Source organism: Eleutherodactylus coqui, chromosome 6 (genome assembly GCF_035609145.1).
Source record: "Eleutherodactylus coqui strain aEleCoq1 chromosome 6, aEleCoq1.hap1, whole genome shotgun sequence".
Taxonomy (NCBI): domain Eukaryota; kingdom Metazoa; phylum Chordata; class Amphibia; order Anura; family Eleutherodactylidae; genus Eleutherodactylus; species Eleutherodactylus coqui.
In genome coordinates this window covers 35,370,040-35,389,517 of record NC_089842.1, presented here as the reverse complement: position 1 = coordinate 35,389,517, position 19,478 = coordinate 35,370,040, and the positions used below count along the sequence as shown (strand labels likewise).

The 19,478-nt window shown below is 42.5% G+C and overlaps 1 protein-coding gene across 1 annotated transcript in view; it reads right to left on the bottom strand.

Annotated features, from left to right (window-relative positions):
• The window catches only part of CASZ1 (castor zinc finger 1), a 257,347-nt gene that overhangs the window by 173,255 nt on the left and 64,614 nt on the right, over positions 1-19,478 (bottom strand). The window contains exon 3 of the mRNA XM_066606565.1: positions 18,476-18,578. The gene's annotated coding sequence lies outside the window, so the exon portion shown is untranslated. The remainder of the gene's footprint in view (positions 1-18,475; positions 18,579-19,478) is intronic.

The window sequence follows — 19,478 nt, the reverse complement described above, 5'->3', positions numbered from 1 at the left end:
AATTAAATCCCAGTGACGATCGGCTCTGTAATTTCTGAGAAGCACATTTTATGCCTGATGGAGCTGACAAACGGCCAGTGCCCACTGAGCAGGCGCTGCCCCGACACCCGCTGGGGGTACAAGCCCTCGGTGTAGTATCTATAGGTTTACACCCAAATGTGGTCATATATATATATATATATATATAAAAAAATAAAAGGGCAAAGCACTATAAGCCAGTAATAGAGCAAACTTTAGCTTTCAGAGTCTATAACTAGCACTCCATCCCTATAGAACGTCTCAGACAAATATGTGGCAGAGCAGCAGTACTGCAGATAACAGAGGGCAATAGCTTAAAGCCTCATGTACTTCTTCATATAAAAAAATAATAATGAGACTAAAAACCTAAAAAAAAAAAACACCAACTACTTCTAAAAAATGCCTCTAAGGGAAAAAAAAGAAGCATTAAAAAAACAATAAAAATGTAGTTCTCGGAGTCTATAAGCTAGCCCTTCAAACCTATAGAAGGTCTTAGCAAATAATATGTAGAATGCAGTATGGCAGATAGCAGAGGACAATAGCTTCAAGCCTCACGTACCTGTAAATATCCAGAAGCAATGTGACTGATAACCTAAAAAAGCATCACAGAGCATTAAAAACTGATAACAAAACCTTCTCTCTCAGAGGCTATAAGTCTACAGCTAAGACTTCCTCCCAATAGAATGTCCTAGCAAATAATATGCAGCATGGCAGATAACAGAGGACAATAGCGCCAAGCCTCACGTACTTTCACATATCCAGAAATAAAGTCTCTGAAAACTTATAGTGTCATCGATCACTCCAAAAGAGAACCTCCAAACAACAGAGCATTAACAGCCAATAATAAGGCATCAGCTCTCAGAGTCTATAGGTCTATAGCCAGCACCGTCTTAGCAGGCAATGGCAGATAACAGAGGACAACAGCTTCCACCTACTAGTATGTATCAAGAAACAATGCGACTTAAGAACCTAAAAAGCATCTCTTAAAGACAGAGAATTTAAACCCCATAATAAAACATCAGCTCTCAGAGTCTATAGATCTATAGCTAGCACTTCATCCCTACAGAAATATATATATGGCAGATAACAGAGAGCAATAGCTTCAAGCCTTACGTATCAAAAAAACCCCCAAAAAAACCCAACAAATTTGGGTAAAAAGCCAACAAAAGCCGGGAGAACGGTCCCTCCTTGAGACAAAGGGCGCGGGGTCTTTGTCTGGCAGATTTCGTGCGACGGTTGCATGTAAGTGTTTGCTAATTTTCGATATGAAATAATGTTGCGCCGAGAGATCCTTAAATTATGTTGAGTTTTAAACGTAACGAAGGAACCTTTTCACACGTCTAATTACCATACAAATCAGTTATCCCAAAAAATATGGCCTAGGCTCAGCTTTTAAATATAGGTTGGGGAGCCTTCAGCGACCGCCATCAACATATTTCTACAGTCGCATTATTTCACAAAGTCTTCTTCTGGAAGGCGCCTCTTCGATTTAACCCCTTCCGTCGGAGGACTTGTACGGAGTTAGTTAATCGCTGTCGGCCCTCGTAATTACTTCTGGACCAGGGATTGTTGCGGAGAAGACGTCCTTAAAAGCTTTGTGTTTGTGCTGAAGGTCTACTCTGTTGATTAATAAGCGTTTCATAATTGGTGGTGCTTTTAATACCATCTAGGTCTGATGCCGTTAATGAAATCTAAATGCCCGAGTTAATGATGTGGCCAGAAGACACTCTGGGCAACTGGTAGCGCTGGCGGATGGGGGGGTGCACGCATGATCTCACTCACGAGCCGGGCTCTCCTCTCCCACTCAGTCATGTGCCAACAAAAGCTATTAAGTGCTGGCACAGCGATCTACAACCATGGACCACTAAAAAGAGGTGCCGTGACCTCCAATATCAGCATTATGGGATTTAACCTTGTTGCTGCCAAAGTGCTTGCAATCTTCCGTCGCTGGAAGCTGCGGCCCCAGATTCACTACGGGATTGCTGGTTTTTGTACGCAGTCGTCAGTTTAGCGCATACGGAAAAACAAAACTTGATTTAGAGCTTTGGCTGCATATTGTCCATATTGAATCCTGCTCGGTGGATCTGGATTTATACTTCTATGCAAAAGTCCTTGCAAATGTGTTCTATCTTGTATTTATATATATTGCCAAATAAACGGGAGCGGATAGCAAACAGACGAAAGTGGAAAAACCAGTGTGCATTAGAATAGTGCCAGGGCTTAGGAGAGGATGCTGAACCAGGAGGGTCTGCAACGTACTGCACCCTGTAGGCATGCGCTGGGCACATCCCTAATCACATTGTTAACTAACTGTACAAATTACATCTGATGAACCAAAAAAAAAAGAAAAAAGAAAATTCTGTGAAAAACAGCCCTTTGCGTCACAACAAAAATGCAACAAAAAATATTTTTGGAAGCCAGAGGAAAAAAAAAAAATAATAATAGTAGGGTCGTTAAATCAGCACAGGCATTAACATGGATAAAAAGGGTCTGGTTGTTTAGGACTAAAAACACATTGGTCTTCAAGAGGTTAACGATGATAACTACAGCGCCGTGCAAAAGTTTTAGGCAGGTGTGCTGCAAAGTGAGAATGCTTTTTTTAAAAAACACAACATCGTAGGCGGCTCTCACACCCGCGTTCAGGTCAGCTCGGGGTTTTGTTCTCTCCGCTCCGTTTTTGGAGGAGAGAAACTTAAGAAAAGCTGAAACTAGTTTGTTTACCACTGACTTCAATGGGGGTTCAAACAAAACTGGCCAGACATCCGTTCTTTTAATAGAAAAATAGCGCAGGAATGGGAGCAAACGGAAGCCTGCCTTTTTTTTTTGTGTGTGGCCCTCCAATACTTTGACGTGGGAACTAAAAGAAGTGTGTACTCCATATAGGATGGCCTAGAGCCCTACATGACCTCCCTGTTAGATTTCAACCTGGGTTGCTTCCTGACTGTTCAGAGAACTGTTCCCCGATTATGGCCTGGTTATAACCATGCCTAATCTGTCCAAAGAAGCAGTTTGTTTGGAAGCCTCCGGGGACCGATCCTGTGTACCTGTTGTGAGCTTTATAGAACAGTCAAACTCTGCTACAAACGGTGAGGTTGTGGAAGACAGTTAACTAGACAGGTCATATGTCAGGGCAAGATTGAGCACAGCCACAAGATACAAGGTAGTTATACTGCATCAGTAAGGTTCTGCGGGGCAAAGATTTCAAAGCAGACTGGGGTTCCAAGTTGTGCTGTTCAAGCTCTTTTGAGGAAACGCAAAGAAATGGGCAACTTTAAGGACTCTAGACACAATAGTCGACCAAGGAAACTTCGTGCAGGAGATGAAAAATTCATTCATAAATTTCACAATCGGAAGATCTCCAGTAGTGCCATCAGCTCAGAACTGGCAGAAACCAGTGGGACCCGGGTACACCCATCTACTGTTCAGAGAAGTCTGGCCACAAGTGGCCTTCATGGAAGAATTGTGGCCAAAAAGCCATACATACAATGTTGAAACAAGGCCAAGTGACTGAACTATGCATGAAAACGTAGAAACCGGGGGGCAAAAAATTGGCCGATTGGCTCCAAATTTGTTCTGCAGCAGGACAACGAGCATAAACATCCGACCAATGCCATTACCAACTATCTTCAGGGTAAAGAAGAACAAGGAGTCCTGGAAGTGATGATTTGGACCGCAAAGCCCTGATTTCATCATCATTGACCCTGTCTGGGATTACACGAGGAGACAGAAGGATTGGAGCGACATCCACCGAAGATCCGGGCTCAGTTCTCCAAGATGTCTGGAACAACCTACCCGACGAGGAGCGCTGACCAATTATTGAAATAATTGGGTCAGGAGTGACTGACCTGATTCTAAAAAAATATTTGTGAATCAGGAATCCCAGTTCCGACTCCCATTAAAGTCAATAGGAGTAAACAATCTCTAATTTGGCCTCCTTGAACACCAGTGAAGGTAGTGTTGGAAGCGGCCTAGTGGTTGGCACTGATGAGGTCCCAGGTCCAAATCCCCATCAAGGTCAGATTCAAACCCAGAACCCCAACGCTGCAGGGCAGCAGCACCACCAACACATCTGTCCGATCGGCTCAAAGCACAGGGACAATGGTTTTTTTTCCCTAAAAATCAGATTGGGTTGATGCAATCATGGGTGATCACAACAAGCAACACTACTGACGAGTTCCATCAAAAACAATGTGCAAGTGTACCTAGAAGAATTGGTGCGGTTGTGAAGGTAAAGGGCGTCGCACCGAATACGGATGGGATTTACATTTCTCTTCTGTTCGGTTACTTTGCACTTCAGCTGCCCGACTATTAACACTTCTGTATCTGAAGACATTCTTACTTTCCAGGATGGTTTCCGCACCCGCCTAAAACTTTTGCACATTATGAATAAAGGCACGTTCACACGGGAGAGAGCAAGTCACGCCTGGCATTCTGCGGCACGACTGGCACTGCATGGTACCTGCACACCCCATCCGCGCGCTGTGCGATATAGGGGGGGCCGCACATCTGCATGCTCTATACTCGCGCGAGAATAGAACAGGCTGCCATTGTCCCGTCGTGCAGCAAATAACGGGTTGCCTATTTATGCGGGTTTTCTGCGTCTTGCGACGAATGACACCCGCATGATTTTTTCCTGGCATCTAAATACACCCTAACCCTTAATACCAACCCTACTGATCTCATAGACACCTCAGCGCCTCACATGTAGTACTACAGGATGTTAAAGGGGCGTTCTGACATACGGCTTAATGTCATTCATCTGAACACCCCTGCAAAAAGTTGAAGCCGGCATTTCACTTGCAGGGTTTATCACTGTTCATCCTGAGCCTCCTGCTTCACGATCGCAGTGCTGGTTGGTAGGGGGTCATTTCATCCTATTTTAATGTTAAAAAGACCCCCAAATTTTCCGTATTGAGCCCTTTCCTTAGCTAAGGCCGTGCCCGGACGGTGAACTAGGAGATTACGCCGGTGTTTAATAACTTAGGCTCTCAGCCGCAGCGTGTGAGAAGGTGACGGCAGAACTATTAAAGGCGCATCTATCCATCCTCGCGAATGCTACCTGCCGCAGGGGAAAGTGAGCGCCTGAGGACAAGGGTTAAGGATCCGGATCACCTTGCTGGCGGGACGCAGATTTATACAAATCAGCGGACAGAAGGAAAGTTTAAGATCTGGAAAAACATATATAATAAAGTTTCCCTCTGCAGCCGCCGCCAGATGACCCCCATCTAATACACGGGGGATATCTGCTCATCATTGCCGGCCGCGTTGCTCGAGGGATTTGTAACTGACACCCTTTAACTCCTGCAGCTTCCCCCTCCAATTCCAGCCTAAAAACAAGCATTCCCATTTTTTAACCCCCAGCCCCCCAGGTATTCCCCACCTGCCGGACCCCGGGGAGCGGTGGACTTGTCTGCAGGTTGGTACTGTTTGGATAAAGCAGCTAATCCCCTGGGCAGCTCTTGTCAGATTACTAATTAGCTAAAGCGGATCGGCCTGAGAAGACCATGCGGTCAGTCTGACTTCAGGACGAGCAATATGGAGGTGGGGGGGAGCAGTTTAACCCCTTCCTCAAATGCATGCTGCAGCTCATTACCGGCGGTTGGCGAGCAGCTAGCAAGACGCTGTTGCTTTTACTTTGGCACCGTGCACACAGGAGGGGTGCGGTGGGACTTATAAATTAACTCGCCTGCGTGGCTTCCAATTATCTGGCGCAGCTACAAGTTCACCTGGTGACAAAAAAAAAATAATAATAATTTTCCCCACAGAACATATTACGGCTTCTGTAAAGCGTGATTTATGGAGGCATAAAACCAGGAAGCGGTGAAGGAGTACCTAAAAATACGGAGTATTGTTCTTCCGAAATCCTCCGCTGCCTGTAAACTGCGCGGTAAGAGGCCGGGAGGTCAGGCTGACATTTGTATTATCCCTGAGGTTATTGCAGGGAATCCATAAGCAGCGCTCGGCCCGGGGCGCCCTGAATACATCCGCTGCGGCCTTACTCAGGAGATTCTACGGGTTCTCCCCAAAAATCTGATTTAGGGCCCGTTCCCACAGGCATATCCCCTGTCTGCATGTTTGACTTACTGAATACAGATACCATACGGGCCGATAGAGGGACCTGATGTATTCACACCTTCGTTCATAATGCCGACTTATAGAAAGTCCAGCATGTCCTATTTCTGCCCGTATGTATCATTGCGTACGGCGGGTCGTTCATTACGCGCCCGTAGAGAACACTGGGCTCTCATGCATAATGCGCTGCAAAATAGAACATGCCGCGTGCTTTTATGTGCCCTCACGTATTACGCAATTCTTACACGCAAATGTGAGCGAAACAGCGCAGGGCAATGTATTCGATCGCCTGCAAATTACCGCGCATCAGACACACGTACATCGCACGCGTAATAGACGGTAATTTTACAGCTGTGTGAAGGCGCCCTTAGAGAGCATGAACACGGATGTCACATACATGGACACCGTGCTTTTATGTATGTTGACAGGGGACAGTAGAAACAAAAGACTGATATTAAATCGGGCTTTCTTGTGTGTGTGGTTTTTTTCCCCCACAGGCATGAAGAATGGCTGACATATGGTGCGTGGACAGAAAAAACCATATGCAACAAAAACGCATGCGATATGCAAATACACGCGCAGCAAAATCAGTCTGTTTTCACAGACCGAAATTGCGCAACTTAAAATACAGATCCAACGGCGAGTAACACTTCTGTGGGCCCCTCTGCTGAGGATTTGGATGCATGAGGCCACTTAGATTTTGTTTAGGACCTTTCGCACGGGACGGAATACGCCGTCTATGAACACCGCACCAAAAGCCGTACTGCTACCGTGTTTCCCCGAAAATAAGACAGTGTCTTATATTAATTTTTGATCAAAAAGGTTTAACTTTTTTACATGTATAGCTGCCTGGACACTATTTAAATTGACTTTTTTAATTAACTGTTAGCAGGGCTTAATTTTGGAGTAGGGCTTATATTTCAAGCATCCTCAAAAAGCCTGAAAAATCATTTTGCATCTTCAAAAATTCTGGAAAATCAGGGTATGTCTTATTTTCAGGGAAACAGGGTAGCTGTGGATTTTGATACAGAATTGCCAACGAGATTCGATTAATTTTCAATTCCGCACCGAAATCGTGCTGCAAATTCCGCAAGAGGTCAAATTCTACTACATTCTTGCGGAATATTCCATCCTGTGTGCAAGGCCCCTTTAAGTTCCCAGTTGGCCCCCAGGCTGCCCACGTGTTTGGTCCTCGTCCCCCCCACAAAGTCGGACAGCATCCCACCCGAGGAAATCAGGAAGATTTCAGGGAGAATGTTGTCGGGATGCTCCCAGCCTTCTTACAAGTGGATAAAGCGTCCGGGCGCCCGCGTCAGCGAGTCCCGACGCCTGTAAATGACATAAAAGCATAGGAAAACACAAGCGGTGCCCACGTGACGGGATCTGGGCATCAAGCTGCCAGGCGAGAAGGAGTGGCATAATATTTATTATTCACGTTGGAAAGTAATTAATAGCTGAGGAAGAGGAATTTAGCCCAGCCCTGGCAATAAACGCCGGTTAATGGCAAACCGGAATGGCAGATTTTTTTTATTTTTACATTTAAATTGATCAAAGTGCAGAATCATAAATATATTACAGAAACGAGTCCGGAGTCCGGCATGTGGCTTTGCATGCGATAATCTGCAAATTTACATAATATCATATAATGGAAACTTGGGTCAAATTATCAGGTGCAGCGAAACAAGTCAAACGGGTTCCTTTTTTTTCATTTTTAATTAAACATAACCCAGCGATTAGTTTACCGGGTGCCTTAATATACTGTATATATCATAATATTAGACAAAGAGCAGCCTGGAATGCTGCCTGTTCAGCCCGTTTGTATAATTAGGCCTGCAGTATAGTATTAATAGGTATGCCAGCGTTGTCATGTACAACACAATTTCAGGAATTTTTGGACAATTATATTACTTGGGCCAATCTGGGCGAAGTCAACAACAAAATCAGCGGCAGTAGAATGGCAGATATGAACATCGCCGGCCTAAGGTTAGATGGCCCCCTAGTGTAAAATATCCCCCGTCATAGAAGAATAAGCAATATATATTGCACTGAGAGGAAGCCGACTCAGCGAGGTAGTACCATGCCCATATCATAACAGCAAAGTGGCTAAATACAGTACCAAAACCAAGCTCATATCATAAATACAGCACCAGAACCAATCTCATAATAAATACAGCACCAGAACCAAGCCCATAACATACATACAGCACCAGAACCAAATCATATCATAAATACAGCACCAGAACAAAGCATATAACATAAATACAGCAGCAGAACCAATCTCATGTAATACAGTACCACAACCAAACTCATATCCTAAATACAGCACCAGAACAAGGCCCATAACATAAATACAGCACCAGAACCAATCTCATAATAAATACAGCACCAGAACAAAGCCCATAACATAAATACAGCAGCAGAACCAATCTCATATAATAAATACAGTACCAGAACCAAGCTCATATAATAAATACAGTACCAAAACCAAACTCATATCATAAATACAGCACCAAAAACAACTTAACAGAAATGCAGCACCAGATCAAAGCTCGATATACAGATACAATACCAGAACCGAGCTCATAACATAAATACAGCACAAAACAACCTCAGTAGATAAATACAGCACCAGAACTAAGCTCCTAAAATGTATATAGCCCCAAAATCAAGCTCAACAAATACAGCCATAGAACTAAACGTCTGTTTTGCAGGGGTGCCGATAAACTAACAGCAACACCTCGGACAATGATTCATCTAGCTCCACAAGATACTGCTGCGTGGAGGAAGATCATCTGGTCAGGCAGACTTAAGGGGGGATATTGCCCCAAGCTTACATCCGCTGGTGTCCCCTTTATAACGTGGTGGCCGGTACCCTGTGAGACCGCAAACGTATGAGTAAAATAAAAGCTGGTCTCATACAAGGTGTTATTGTATCTCCATGAGAGCCTGTATATTGTATATTATAGCCCACTACACCCTCTGAGCTGGATGGGTGCTTCATGCTCATAGGGTCATACTATACAATGTATGGTAGCTCTGACCACAGAATATCATGGTTACGGTTTTGTTGAGTGTATGGAGTGTTACCGTACATTAACGCTGTGTTTCTCAACCTAAGGGTTACAGAAAACGGGTCCTAAAAGGTCCCCAAAAATAAAAAGGGAATTCTTGGCAACTGTGCACTTAGGAGAACCTATGGTTGCAGCCAACCAATTCTACAAATCACTGCCCATATTGGCTGGGCACCATGTGAGACACATGGTGGAGGGCCGTGACCGGCCGTCATACTAAGACTAGGAGCGCTTGTCTGTTTCTGTCAGCTACATTGGCAATGAATCAACGGGCAGAGCGCATGCTTGACTTCTGCCCCATGCTAACTCCTCATCATTGTGGTTGCACAGAGTGCAGGAATGGTGCATTTGGGCCCCTTGTCCTAGTAGTTGGTGGAGATACCAGCAACGGGGCCCCCAGCAATCAGTCATCTATAACCTTATCTGTAGACTGGTGATAAATGTCAATTGTGGGAAACCCCTTTTAACTACAAATCTTGGAATACAATTGAAGTACGAGTCTTTTTTCTTCTTCATTCCACCAAGATGTCTTGCCAGCCGTACTCAACAAACCTGCCACAGTAGGAGACGTACTCCTATTGTATGTATGGGGGCACTTCGGAAAAGGATGCCTGCTGACTTTGTACGTGCCCAATTGCCATATGTGCCAGGATAGGACCTGGTGAATATGTCATACATATTCGTAAGCCCCATTGACCCAACGGAAGCCAAAAGAGGGACATCCTTTCCGATACATTGTATACCTTCGACGTACAATGGAATGCTTCAACGACGTAGGAAGCCTGGCATCCTAGCAATGTTCCCCAAAATCCATTTGGAAAGTTCTGGTGCGGGGCTTCAGAGCTGGATAGAATTAACTCTTACTTCTCCAAGGACTTTGACTATATAGTATCAGGCCGTACAGACTGAACGCCGGCTTCCATTCCGCGTCCTATTGCTGGCGTTCTCCCAAGAGCCGAGAGACACATACCGCCATCCTACGGTGCTATGTCACTTAGTGATTTCTCAGGGAACCGGTCTCTGATCCTGGACATGACATTCAACAAACCACATCCTCCGTTATTGTGTCTCCTTTTTATCTGTTTAGCTGTTGGCAGCCTGTGAGTGCACAGCTGACAACGCTTCAGTGGAGCCCTGAAGGATGGACTTACAACTGTCCAGTCCATTTACACATGAAGGTCAATGATCCAGCGCAGGCCCAGGAACACAGGAGACGCACTAAAGAAAAAAAGCCTGCAGCTAATGCAGTGAGAGCAGCCTTACACGTTGCAAGGCCCCAGAGCTCTTCTCAACCTGCCCTTCACGCTCTCGGCTGCCACTTTTGGAGGTCTGCTCTCCCATGCGTTCCTGGAGAGTTAACCAGTCCATATGGTAGCCAATATGTTAACAATATGGATGAGCTATTTGTCAGGTCCAGAGCAGATGGATGTGACATATCAACCCTTATCCCTGACATGCTCCAACTTCCTGCCGCCAGCCAGGAGAACACCGGAAGCCGTGACTGCGGGGCTGGCTGACTAGGCAAATGTGCCATTAACCGCTTCATATTTAATGATTCCGTCTCACTGCCAGTAAAGTAATGGGTTAACTGTGTGGAAAAGCACGATCGATTGCTGCTAAACGATGCTGTACATTAAAAAAAATAAATACTATTTAATACTATTAACCCTTTCCGGCTGCAGCCATTTTTTTTCCAGTTCTCTACGTGACGACCTGCGGATTTCATCGGTTCCATTTTGGGGCATATACAGCTTTTTGATCGCTTTTTATTCCATTTTTTTTCTCGGAGACCGGGTGAACAAAAAAGCTAAATTCTGACATTGCATATTTATTTCTGATGGGCTTCATTCTGCGGCATTCATATTTTGATATTTTTTTTTTAAAAAGTGGACTTTTTGGGCACAGACCTTTTTTTTTTTCATTTTCCTCCTCGCTTTCAAAAAAATTTAAACTTTTTTATTCCCCGGTGACATCGCTACCAGAGGGCTGTTTTTTCCAGGCTAAGTTGTGTTTTTTAAGGTACCGTATAATGTATTGGAAAACTTTTTAAAATTTTGAAATGGTGTGAAATGAAGAAAAACAAAATTGCACCATTTTAGGGAGGTGTTTACAGGGTCCTAAACCCGACTCTCTTTATTCTGAGGGTCAGTGCAATCACAGCAATTCCAAATTTCTGTAGTATTTTTACATAATACTACTAAATATAAAATAACTGCTTCCTGACGTCATCTTCAGACCCCGGAACGTTTTTATTTCCCATTCACTTTTAAGCCAGCGGTATGAGGGCCCCTTTTTTGCACAATGGACTGGAATTTTTTTGGTGCTATTCTGGGGCATATACAGCTTTTTGATCGCTTTTTATTCTATTTCTTTCTCGGAGACGGGGTGAATAGAAAAATTTAATTCTGGCATTGCATATATGTCTTATGGCGTTCACCGTGCGGCATTAATTATGTGAGATTTTAAAAAACTGGATTTTTATGGACACGGCAATAGTAATGTTTACATGTTTATTTTTTTCTTTTTTCTTTGATGTGATGGTTAGGAAACTTAATATTTTGTAATAAACTTGCAACTGTTGGATTACTTATACAGTATACTGCAATACTAGTATTGCATTATACTGTCTTTTGACAGACATTCAGTATTAATATGTACCATAGACATGTCTTAATAAACAAATATTCATAGCAGCCCTGGAAGCCTTCAGAAGACCCCAGTATACCAGGTCACCTCTATAGCATCACACACATTTCATTGCAGGGCACTGTTCGGGACATCTCAATCCCGATCAGGACATTTAATGCCGCTGTACAAACTGACAGTAGCATTTAAATGGTTAATAACTAGGGATCAGTGTAATCTCTGATCATGGCTGTTGTGGGTGGCTATTGGCTGTCAAAGACAGCGGGCACCTGCCATGTATGTACCTGCCTGTGTACGATGACACCCCACATGAGACATACGTGTACAGCGCACATTTAGAAGGGGGTTAATACTTTTTTTTTCAATGTAACTTCATATTTAAAAACATATTTAGATTTTTTCCCCACTCTTTTCCTTATATATTTATATTTTGGCTGTTACATACTGAACTCCTGTAGCTGAAAAAAAAATAACACCAAGATTACGGGCTTCACCCTTCTTTATCAATTACGGTTAGGGGTCACTTTAACCCGCGTTATTTTCTATGGTTTTCAGGTCCTTTTGCTCTACAGAAAAAGTAACTTAATGTTTCCATTAACAGACAGAATTAATAAAATACAAAGTATCTCAAGCTTGTAAAAGCGGCAGACCAAAAGTTAAACCGTGCGCCGTGTGACACTGACCCCATCAGTAATCCTCATGTTAATTCACCCCCCACCTCTACACTCCTATATTATATGCTAGAGCACATAGACGGCAAGATATACATATATACATACACACACATATACTGCTGTAGGATGTCCAGGGAACATATAAATCCCCCCTATATATATATACACATATATACACATATATATACATACATGAATAAATCACTATATATACGTGCTGCTGTAGGACGTCCAGGAAATTAATAAATGAATATATATATATATATATATATACATACATATAGTAAGATAGTAGGTTAGGCTGAATGAAGACAATGTCCGTCTAGTTCATATCTATCTATCTATCTATCTATCTATCTATCTATCTATCTATCTATCTATCTATCTATCTATATACATATGTATGTGTGTGTGTGTTGCTGTAGGACGTCCAGGAAGTGAATAAATCCCTGTATGTATGTATGTATATATATATATATATATATATATATATATATATATATATATATATATATATACACACACACACACACACACACACACACACACACATATATGTATATAGATAGATAGATAGATAGATAGATATGAACATTGTCTTCATTCAGCCTAACCTACTATCTTACTATATGTATGTGTATATATATATATATATATATATATATATATATTCATATTCATTTATTAATTTCCTGGACATCCTACAGCAGCACATATATATAGTGATTTATTCATATATGTATATATAGGTGTATATATATATATATATATATATATATATATATATATATATATAGGGATTTATACATTCCCTGGACATCCTACAGCAGTATATGTGTATGTGTATTATATATATATATATATATATCTTGCCGTCTATGTGCGCTAGCATATAATATTTATATTATATATATATATATATATATATATATATATATATATATATATATATATATATATATATATGCTGTAGGACGTCCAGGAAATGACTGAGCACCAGGAATGATCTCAGTGCATATACATATCACCAACCAGCCCGGCGCAGTAACCGTGCTCCATTCCCTGTCGCATCCAACGGCGGCAGCCCTGACAGAATTCCCCCCGCTTCTATGAACATGTTCTGAAACTTCCCCGAATGACAGGAGGACATTATACACGTTCTGCACAGGAAAACAGCTGTACCGGCCGTCACCAAAAATTCATGGCTATTGATTTCCGTGTATTTCTTTTTCGACTCGCAAACTGCACCTCAGCCTTCATCCATAATTCATAATCTGGCTATAATTTCTAGAAATGAGGCGTAATATGAAGAGATTAGTGACTGACAGCTGCAGTATGTCGGCTTGGCGCTGATTATCTGCATAGTCATGTTTGTCTGTGTCGTTTTCGAGCTTTGCTTCTCAATACAAGCAAAGGATTTCCCAGCGGGGGCCTCATTAAACTGACCCCCAAGTTCCCCGACTTCAAAACCAAAGGTCAGATTGAATGAATCCATATTTAATGAATGAAATAGCTGGTGAGCGAGTCGAGGCTTAAAGCCGTCGTCTTGTGGTTCTAGCCGATCCCCCTCAGATATATTTACTGAGCCCCCTTACATGAAAAGGCAGCAGATGGCATGAACCTGTTGGCTGTTCTGCATCTGCCCACATGTAACCAGCCAGCGCCAACCTGTGCCGGAGGATGAAGGGCTTCTGTGTTAACAGACAGTTATTTGCATGACATTTGCTAATTGTCTAAATGTGCTAAATTAATGAGCGAGTTTACTTTTTTCAGTTCCTTATATGGGACCTTTCAGGCGGGACGGAACAGGCAGCACAACGCACCGCAAGCCATGGTAAATTCTGCGCCGTCATCCGCGGGACAAAATGAAACCACTGATATCGATGGATATCAGTGATTCGTTTTCACTCTCGGGATTCCCGTCTGTTAATTGTACGGGCGATAAAGATAGGACCTGCCCTATGCTTCCTGCGTGTAGTGAATTCTACGTCCGGGGAGGGTCGGGCGCTACCCATCTTCCTGCATTTTTTTTCAAACTCCTACACTCTGTCACAGAGTTTGTAAAGCCGGTGAAGGGGAAGATCTTCCCCTCGTTCAGGCGCAACTAAGCTATCTGCCGTAGTTGCACCCACGCCTGTGGGAATAAGCCCCTAGGCTCCATTTACGTCAGTATCATGTGTCAGTTTTTTATGGATCTGTTACAAAATTTAATCAAAGTGATAAGAAACAGATGGTTAATCTAAGGGCTCATTCAGTTTCAGTTTCAGAAATTCGCAGTGTTTTCATGGACCGATCCTGGGCATATGGCCTGCTTATTGCATGCACGCGAAAAAAAAGTCTATTTCGGTCCATAATACGGACAAAAATACAACAGGATACATTTTTTCACATACAAATATGAACTTAAAAAAGCAGGTGTGAATACCCCAATGCAAATCAATGGGGTTTCAGCTCTCTGCATTATTTATGTAAAAATATGCGTGTAATACGGAGGGCAAAATCAACCATGTGAATGAGCCCTGAGATCTAACTGTCCATTATTAACAGAGAAGTTTGACAGATCCGTCAAAAAAACTGACACTTTGATTGCCATTTTTTTGCATTATGTTTCCGTTTCTCTCTCGGTCTGTGAGGATTCTGCTGATTATACTCGGTCTGCACTTGTGCAGCTGAGAAAAACGGACCCGTTAATTGTAATAAATAAGGGAGAGAAACGGAAACCATTGTGTTTGCATCCGTTCCTCACTGACTTTAATGTACAGAAAAAAAAATGGATTCAAAAATTCTGACATGGTTATGTTAATGTAGAAGAAATAGAAAAACATGAATGAAAACCGCTATGCAAATCAATGGGGTTTAAGATGTCTGTATACGCTCATAATACATACGCCCATGTAAATGAGCCTTTATGAATGCCACTTTGAAGGCAACAATAATGCTGATGTGGCCCTTGATGAAAATGAATGTGACACCCCTGATCTACAGGATCCGACCCTATGAGTACTGATTGTAGATGGCCCCACCCCACTGACAAGTAGAATGGTAACATCCTGATGTCAATATATTCATGGGACCCCCATCAATCAACTATTGATGGTCTCTCCTGAGAATAAGTCATGAATAGTAAAAGTCTCGGAGGACCCCTTTAAATACAATTCTCTAGTAAGTTGTAATGAATGAACAAGTGACATCACTAGAGCATAACTGGTGAGCAATGACATCATCATCACTTTACTATAGACTATAATAAGAAATAATATCTCGGTGTCTCCGTCCTCTCTTCTTTTATGTTATTACAGATCAGTTCATTGACTTCCTCTAAAAATGTAGAGTACGGCTCATAATACTGTTATTCCGTTTATTAGGTTATAGCAAAATATAGCTAAAATACTGAAGCACGTTGTAATTCTATGACATATATGTATAATCACATAACGTATACTAAATAATTGCCATTGTTGGATTGTCCGGGAATTAGGACTTGCGGATGGCAGGCAGAGCGGGAGGGAGCGCGGTGGTCAGAGCGAAGTCTAAAAGAACTTCTATTAGATTTTATACTTACAAATGGATAGATTATCAGATGTGACTGCGGCGGGGAGCTAATGTCTTAGTGATTGCCTATCAATGTGATTTACTGGGCTGCTATGTAAAAAGGTCTTAGATTTTAAAAATGCTGACAGACGCACTTTAATGCAAACCGTGGAAGAAGATAAAGGCTGCGGAAGGAAATTTTAAAAATAAACAAAAAATTCTTTGTACTGGAGTATAAATACACTCCTTGCAAAAATAAATAAAAAAATCAATCAGGAAGGAGTTGCGGTTTTGCTGCAAAACTTGGCATGCAGTTACATCTGGATATGCAAATAATTAGATTTGCAGCGTGATTAGATGAAGGGTCTTGCCACCTGAGGTACTAAAAGTGGTTCCCCCTTGGCCTATAAGAGGATCTCGGAGGCTCCTTGTGTGTAGTGATCTCTTCTTTCGCTTGTAGAGCTTGTTGACCACTAGACGCCTCTACGACGCAGAGAAGAGATTTCACCCCGTTACCAGAGTCTGAGAGGGGCGCATTATTGGGATGTGAATAGCTGGATGGTCACATCTATGTATTGTCCCCCACCGGCAGTTCTGACCAGACTGTTAGGAGGTGTTGGGACCAGTGGATGCGTGAGAACACACAAGGTGACCAAGCTCAGGATGCTCTCGACAGACCACCAGTAGAGAGGAGCGTCTGACAGGCACCAGCACCTCCAACTGCTTGTTTGTCCACCTTCCAGAGAAGGGTGGCACCATCATTGCAGGCCACTGTGTCTGCTGGAGCCATTTCCAGGCACTTGGCTGAAGGATATTTGTTCTCACGTCACCCATTACATGTACGGCCTTTTACATGCACCCACCGTTGCCTCTGTTTGAATTGGTGTCGTGAACGATGAAACTGGACACTAAGGAGTAGAACCGGGTTGTCTTCTGGGACGAAAACTGGGTTGTCTTCAGCCCAGACATATGAAGAATACGGGAGATGTCGTTATATGCACCACACAACCGGTACTTGCCAGGAAACTTGCTGCAGACCTCCTGGCAGGCTCTTGGACCAATTTTCTTCTTGTCGTTTCATCAGTTTTTGAGGGACGTCCAGTTCTTGGTAACGTCACTGTTGTGCCAAATTTAATCCACTTCTTGATGCCTCTCTTCATTGTGCCCCATGGTATATGTAATGTCTTGAAGATGTTTTGCCCGCCTTCTCCTGACTGATACCTTCCAACAATCAGATCCCTTTGATGTTCTGTAAGATCTTCACAGACCAACTAAGAAAATGTCAGGAAAATCCTCCTAGAAGAGCCGAACTTTATATGGAGGAAATCCGAATCCCTGCAAATGGCAGCGGAGGGCCGACTACTATTTATCAGGAGTTTAAATGTGATTGGCTGATTCTGAACACAACCACACCCCCAAATATAAGCGGGCGTCTACACTTCTGCAACCACATTATCTTAGTTTTGTTATTTTTGTTTTTCTATTAAACTGTAGAGATAACGGGTCACACGGGAGGGGGAAATAAATCTGAAATGATTTATCTTTGTTGTATTTTTTAACATGGCAAAACCCCGGCATTTTACACGGGGGGGTGGGGGGGGGGGGAGGGGGGGGAGACTTTTTATATCCACTGTGTGTTAATGTACAATATGTGTATGTAGAGAGAGAGAAACCCACCGCCCGCACCAACCCGAACCGACAGCCACCCTATAAGCATAGACTTTACTAGTTGTAGAGTGAAACATCAACACCACCATGGAGAACCCAATGCTTTGTTTTAGCAAAAATATACAAATTTTTAAAACAATGGAAATTTTTAAAACATTTTTGTACTCATTACCCCAAATAAAACGCTGAACGTAAAATTCCGTGGAAAAAAAAACATTAAAAGATATTTTTGTATATCACACAATGACGCGGCCCAAGGAGGAAAACAGGGCTTTAAGAGTAAAAAAAAAATCACATGCATAAAATCGCTAAAAAGTGTCTGTTGATTTAGGCCTGAAACACTCCGGTCTTTAAGGGGTTCAAATGCAAATATTAATTTACATGGAATTAGAGGATAATGCAGACTCCCGATTCAGCATGACGCAGGGGAGACAACACTAATATAGCATTACACAAAGGATATTCTACAGTATGGCTATTATATGTAGTTGGTGAATACAATATGGCTACTATTACCGATGCCACACAGGGGGTCACCGAGCTTCACTGGGCACTGCAGATAAGTATACGGACGAGCTATCCAACAATCCAGAATAAGACTCCAGACCCTGGCAGCTTCACCCTTCAAGGGCCTAATAAAGCAGGCGACCACCTCTGTGGGAGCTGTGATGGTGGCCACACTGGCCCAATAGAGGAGGACAATCCAAGGACCTTCAGGTGATTAGTTGATTTTTAGAGTTAATATGTGTTATTTCAAGCAGTATGTGGCGGGATCTTTAAAAAAAATGAGCTTACCTTGTACATGAAGTCCCGTTGGAGTGATGTCCATTCCAACTTGTGAGGCTTCTCACTGTCGTCTTTTCGGTCTTTATTAAAATGGCCTCGTTTACTTGGATTCCTATGAAAAAGTTAAGAACAAATATTAATTCCTTTCGTCTTGGAAAATTGCAAGTTATAGAAATACACAAATACATGCAAACTGATTAAAGTCCATCTATGGGTGTTTATAATGTAGGCAGTCCCAGCCCAAGCTTAGATGCCAAAAATATAATATATATATTTTACACTGATAGACGTAGGCAGCAAGGTAGCAGCATACCCACACCACAACAGCTAAGTGAGTAAATGCTGTACCAGAACCGAGCTCATAACATAAGTACATCCTCAGAACCAAACGCAGAACATAAATCTAGTACCAGAGCCAAGCTCATAACATAAATACAGCACCAGAGCCCAGCTCAGTGAATAAAAACAGAACCACAACCAAGGTCACACAACATAAATACAGCACCAGAGCCAAGCTCATAACACAAATACAGCACCAGAGCCCAGCTCAGTGAATAAATACAGCACCAGAGCCAAGCTTATAACCTAAATACAAAATCAGAACCAAGCCAAGTTAATAAATACAATTTTATTTATTTGTTTTTTTCTTAAAAGGGCGTTTATGCTAGAAATTGGCGAGTCGCCCTAGTTCCAGACCCATTTGCTAAAAATATAGGACCATATATAATATAGTTAATTTAATATAATATATCTACAAGGACAGTTCCACTCGTATATCAACCTAACAAGTTTTTGTGGAACTTTAAAGGAGATACATGTTATTCTACCGACACTCAAAATGAGAAGCCGAAATTGGCCCACAGTGACTTGTAGAAGTAAGTAAGAACATGATGAAGAGCTGACTGAGTTAGCGACATAAAGCGTTGCGCTGAACTGGACTTTTATTAGGGTACAAATGTATTTTTTTCTGCACCTAATGCCCAAGAAAACACACAAAGCGGAGGCTCCTGTC